At 31.9% G+C, this 5,766-nt stretch overlaps 1 pseudogene; it reads left to right on the forward strand.

Moving 5' to 3' along the window:
* The first annotated feature begins 5,392 nt into the window (after positions 1-5,392).
* On the forward strand, positions 5,393-5,511 carry LOC111733570 (annotated as a pseudogene).
* The last annotated feature ends 255 nt before the right edge of the window (positions 5,512-5,766 follow it).

Consider the following 5,766-nt stretch of genomic DNA (forward strand, 5'->3'; position numbering starts at 1 on the left):
TGTATGGCAAAGGGTTTGATGGGGTAATTGATACTGGCTTTTTTTTTGTAATTAACATGTGATTATTTTTCACAGACAACTTCATTTTTTACTATTATTGTTTTAAAGAAATAGAAAAAAAAGGATTAAACAGAAGCCAGAGCTATGAGGGTTTTTTCTCCTTCAGTTTGATTTCAAAAATTGCTAAAATATGGAAGAGTATGCCTAACTGTGGCAAAGTTGATTTTTGTAAAAAAAAAAAAAAAAAAAGACACACTAAAACAGTTTCTGGAGAGCTTCATGAAGGAAAGCAAGTGTATGAATCATGGGAGATGTTCATTCAGCACCACAGAATTTCTCTCAAACTAAAAAGAGTTTTATTCAATGAGGCCAGTTTCCCTCCCCCCAAAATGAAGCTGATGAGGCAGTTATGAAAGATTTGGGCCAAGAGAGAAAAGGGCCAGCAATGACTGGAAGATTAATGGTATTGTTTCTGCAACCAGAACAGGAGCTGGAGCATACAGTGATTATTAGAGTGTAAATTGTATCCCAGAGAGAAAAATTGCTGTAATAAATGATATCCCTATTGCAGCTGGCATAGATACTGACATCTGGGTAACACATGCTTTACTCAAAAGGTGTTTGTATGAAAGTAAAACAAAACAAAACAAATAGTAAACCATGGTTAGGAGATAACTCTATAATATGAATATGGATAGTGGGAGAAACGCTATACAGAATTTAAGACATTTGTATCACAAATATTAAATTTGTGGGAATAACTGTCATATTTTGTTTAAAAAACAAGATTCCATCAAAAGCTTTTTTATTATTAAACATATTTCTCCCATACAATTATTATAAATTGCTTTTCTATCTCCTTTTATAGATGAAAATTATTTACTAATAATTTTATCTAAACAAAGCTATTTGTATTTTTGTAAACATCTATCTATAAATATTAGCTTATCAAATCTACAATATAAGTCTGGACAATGCCTATTGGATTTGCTATACTATAAATTTTAAACAATTAAAGTAATACTTTAATGCTTAAAGACTCGTCGAAAAGTAATTTGCTGCCCAAGCACCCATGCACAAGAATTTATACTGCAGTATTTTTATTGTAGCAAGAATCTACTAAAACTACAGGTGAATAAATAAATAGGTGCATAGTTATACTGTAGAATCCTATACTGTTTAACATTGTGAAAATTAATGAACTAGTTTCATATGTGAACATGATTGAGCTGACAGTAACAAAATATTGAGTGAGGAAAGCAAGTTCAATAAGATTTTATAGATTGCAATTTTCTAGTTCTTATTAAGCACCAGCTGTATACCTGGAACTTTTAAGGACTTTAAATACAGTATCTCAGTTGATTATTGTTTTTATCACCTCTATTTACAAATGATAAAATTGAAATTCAGCAAATTGCCCAAGGACACAGCTATTAAATTTTGGAGTTAGGATTTGAACCCAGATAGTACGACTCTAACCCCTGAACTGTCAATTACTACAGACTCTAAGCAGTAACAAAAATCCATTGCTCCCAGCATTCATGACAGACTTTCTTTCTGAGATGTTTCCTTGGGGAAACAAACCTCAAGCCACATTAACTATGTTCACAATCCAATGAAACGCATATAAATTATACTTACAAAATATAGCAATGTACAACTTCTAAACTAGCCATTCTAGGTTCAGGAAGAAATGTTTGTGGCACATGAAGTCCACACATATCTGTGAAAATGTGTGGACCAAACACATTGCACTACTCAAGTAGGAACTATTCTCATTCTCACAGAATGCAGTGTGAATGGTTCCTGTGAGCTGGGACAGTACAGAGGTCCTTCCTGCACACAGTCTCTATTCAGTACTGAATAAAGCACACTAACATCAAGATACATAGTCTATATCATACCATAGATAACATCTTCCTTGTATAAAATATATTTTTTTTTTCTGAAATGTACTTTGGTGTAATGCCATTGGCTTAAATTGAGATAGTTTATGAGAAATATTTCTACAAAATTGGCAATACGACTATTTTAACTAATCATGACTTCACTACATTGTAGGTGTTAAGTGAACTGACTATGGAGTTAGACTAACTGTAAGAATCCAGTTCTAACGCTCATTAGTTATGTGCCACTGGTTAAGTTATTTAACCTGTTTTTGATTTAGTTTTCTCATCTGTAAAATAGAATCTTTCTCATAAAGATTTTATAAGAATTAAGTGACTTAATATCTGTAAAGTGGTTAGACCAGTGCCAAACAGATAGTACTACCTAATTGATAACCATTCTTTATTTTTACTGTTAATATTGTTGTTACTTTTGTTGTTGCTATTTTAGGCTACTGAGCATTCTCTTTTTGTAGGAGACATTTTAACTGTCTTTAGGATGAAGAATCATATTACATTATTCCTGAAAAATTGCTTTATATCAGAAATGAGAGTCAAAATATTTAATAACAGGCCTGATATGGGCCCTCAAACAATCAGAGGGGAAATCAGTTATAAACATCCTCGATGGCTATAGTCAAGCCTACCAGTTGAATATCAGCTCTGGCTTATAGTCTATGGACACTGCACAGTGGATAACCGTCTCATTTAGAAAACTCATAAACATTTGTGGTCAACCACAGCAAGTATCTAGCACTCCAGGGTAGGCATTTTCCTTACTTGCTCTTACTTTTAATCACCTCTTTTTTATTCTATGTCTTTGCAAGCTGTTTTAACCATTCTAGCAGATGGTGCCAGAATAGTTTAGGTCTCCTATAGTATTTCAGAAATATACAAAACTAGAGTGAAATAGACCTCTAGTAACTCAAATCTTTTTTGTATTTAGATGAGATAGCTAAGCTGCATATTAAAAACTCATACCAAATTCTTTAGTTCAAATTGTGTATACGAAAATTGTGTGTGTGCATGTAGTTTAAAAACAAAGAGAAAATGAAACAGATCAAAATGCACAGAAAGAAAAAACAGAAACAAAACCAGAGAAAACCCCTACTGTTGATATTCTCTCAGACCAAAACAAAACAAAAAAAACAGGGATTACAGTACAACATTTTTCCTTACATTGTAAGGTGACAAAATTTTATACGGTGTAAAATAGAGAAAAAATGTATATGACCCTTTAAAATGAACTAGCTTTTAGTCTGGAACTCACAAGAATTTTTGTGAATATTCCTTTCACAGAACTCATTGTACTAAAGAATCAGGAACTACAGTTGTGGAAGCAGAAAACAGAAAGGAGTCCGTTCACAAGCAACACAATGAATGGCTTAACGTTGGTTGAAGATTCTCTCTTTCCCAAACTCAGCCCAATCTCCAAACAGATCAATAAACAGTTCCATCATGGTAACTATACAAACATGAATTTGAATACACTAAAGCAGAATCCAAGAATATAGAGCAGATAAAAAAAAAAGAAGAACCAGAAACTAATACAAAATAATATTGAATGTCAACTCTAATCGAAAATTTTTAAATAAATAAATGAAAAGTAAAAATGTATATTATAATGAAGTATTATTTTAATTGAATAGGCCGCATTTATGTTGTTGTTTTTTTTAATTTCAAAGGGTCCTTCCTTTGATTTGAAATGTTGAAATGTAAGATGTGAAGTCCTGTTGTATGGGAAAGAATCAGTCTCAGTTTTAATATCAGCTCTGCTAGTAATTTAGCTGGTAAGACTTTGGATTACTCACTTCTTCTCTCCAAATGTCAATCTTTTTATCCAATTTAAATCAGTGATATTCCAAATTGTTCTTGATTGAGGACCACAGTAAGAAATATATTTTACAATATATATAATTTGAAATACTATACTAGATCTGGACGATTTGTCCAGATATTGATACTCTGACTCAGGTTAATTAGACTGGTCTTGACACTGCATGCATCTTTTATTATTTGAATTTGATCTCTTTAGAAAATTCAGTGAAGAGTAAATTTTTAAAAAAACAGAAATACTATATTTCATTATTTTTATGAAAAAAATAATGTGTTCCCAAGCTCATCTAGTAACATTAGTTGTTTTCCTGAAATAATCCTAAACTTCACTTAAGTATCTATGTAACAATCCATCAAGGAGTTTGACATAACGTCAAATATTTAAAAGAAAATTTTCTAATTAATTGATCATAAAACTATTAGTGTTTTTGAGTACTATGTACAGTGCTATGTTGGAGCAGTTCACAATGCTTTTTCTCGAAAGAGCTGATTTTTTAAATTGCAAGATCTATATGAGTCAGTTGTTAAATAGTAGCTTGAAATAGCCTATGTTAGGAGTTATTTGTATCATAGGAATCACCAAATGCTACATCTCAGGACTTTCTCCCTCCCCCCAAACTCAGACCCACTTGTTAAACATTTGCTAGACAATAATCCAGAGCTAGAGAGAGGAAGCCATGACTCAGAGGGTTAGCTGGTGCTGCTTTCATCTTACTTTTATGTATAGCAGTTTGGGTCATGTTTTGTTGTTTTTTTGTTTGTTTGTTTTTGTCTCAATAAAATCAGTATCAACAATTGTTGTTATCTACCGTTACAGGTACAATTATATATGCCAAGAATTGCACTAGGCACTTTACATAAAGTTTTTGTAGTCTTTACAACAACTCTTCAATGTGGTTATATTCTTACTTTTATAAAATAGCCTTTTAGGTTCTGAGACATTAAGTACAGTTGTACAAAGTGTCATAGTTAATGCATGTAGAAATTGGAATTTGAACTCAGAATTGTCTAATAGTAAATCCCATGTACTTTTTACTTTAGCAAACTCTTATCTCCATCTGGTGAAATTCTACCAATATTTCAGTGTTCTATTCAAACACAAGTCATTTCCATGAATTCTTCTTTGACTACATATATTGGCATTGGCCTGCCACCCTTTTAACTCTTAGCACTATGTCTGATTTTTTTTAAATCATTTAGCAATATGCTTCCATGTATCCTAGTTATTTCTGCTTCTTACTCCTTCTCCTATGTTCAAGAACTTTCCATAAATAAATTCGAGAATGCATGAAGGTGCGGGGCGACTGCTAATAGGTCTGAGGTTTCTTCTGGGGGCAATGCAAATGTCCCGGAATTAGTGGTGATGATTGCACAATCTTGTGAATTAAAAATCACTGAATGAAACAGATGAAAGGGTGAATTTTATGGTCTATGAATTATATTTCAATTTCGAAAGTAAGATATAAAACTAAAAAAATCTTATTAGGTTCAGCTATATAAAATTGCCACTTTTTCTATCAAAATGATTGAATCAACAATTTTATATAGTTTATTCTAATATTAGTATAAGTCCTCCTGTCCAATAATATGATAAAAACAGATATTTTTGTAAATAACACACTAATAATTCTAATTGTAATAATTTCTCAATTCTAAAATTTTATCAAAGAGTCTACGGCCATGTCACCCTGAACAAGCCCAATACTATCTGATCTTGGAAGCTAAGCAAGGTCAGGCCTGGTTAGTACTTGGATGGGAGACCACCTAGGAAGACTAGGTGCTGTAGGCATAAAAAATAAAAAATAAGGTATTGTAAACTGACAAGTTCCTTGCAATCTGTGAGGTCAACCTAGGGTTGCCTTGCTTAAAAAAAAAATAGTAATAAAATAAAATAATAAAATAAAATAAAATCTTATCAAAGAGAATAAAAGCAAATAAGCACCAACCTCTTTTAAATCCTCCTTTTTTAAGCTAGTAGATCTTTGCTTTGTAGTTCATTACTGATGATTGAAACATTGAATACTGATAATTTCAAGAATCAGGT

Source organism: Pteropus vampyrus, unplaced genomic scaffold (assembly GCF_000151845.1).
Source record: "Pteropus vampyrus isolate Shadow unplaced genomic scaffold, Pvam_2.0 Scaffold581, whole genome shotgun sequence".
Classification (NCBI taxonomy): domain Eukaryota; kingdom Metazoa; phylum Chordata; class Mammalia; order Chiroptera; family Pteropodidae; genus Pteropus; species Pteropus vampyrus.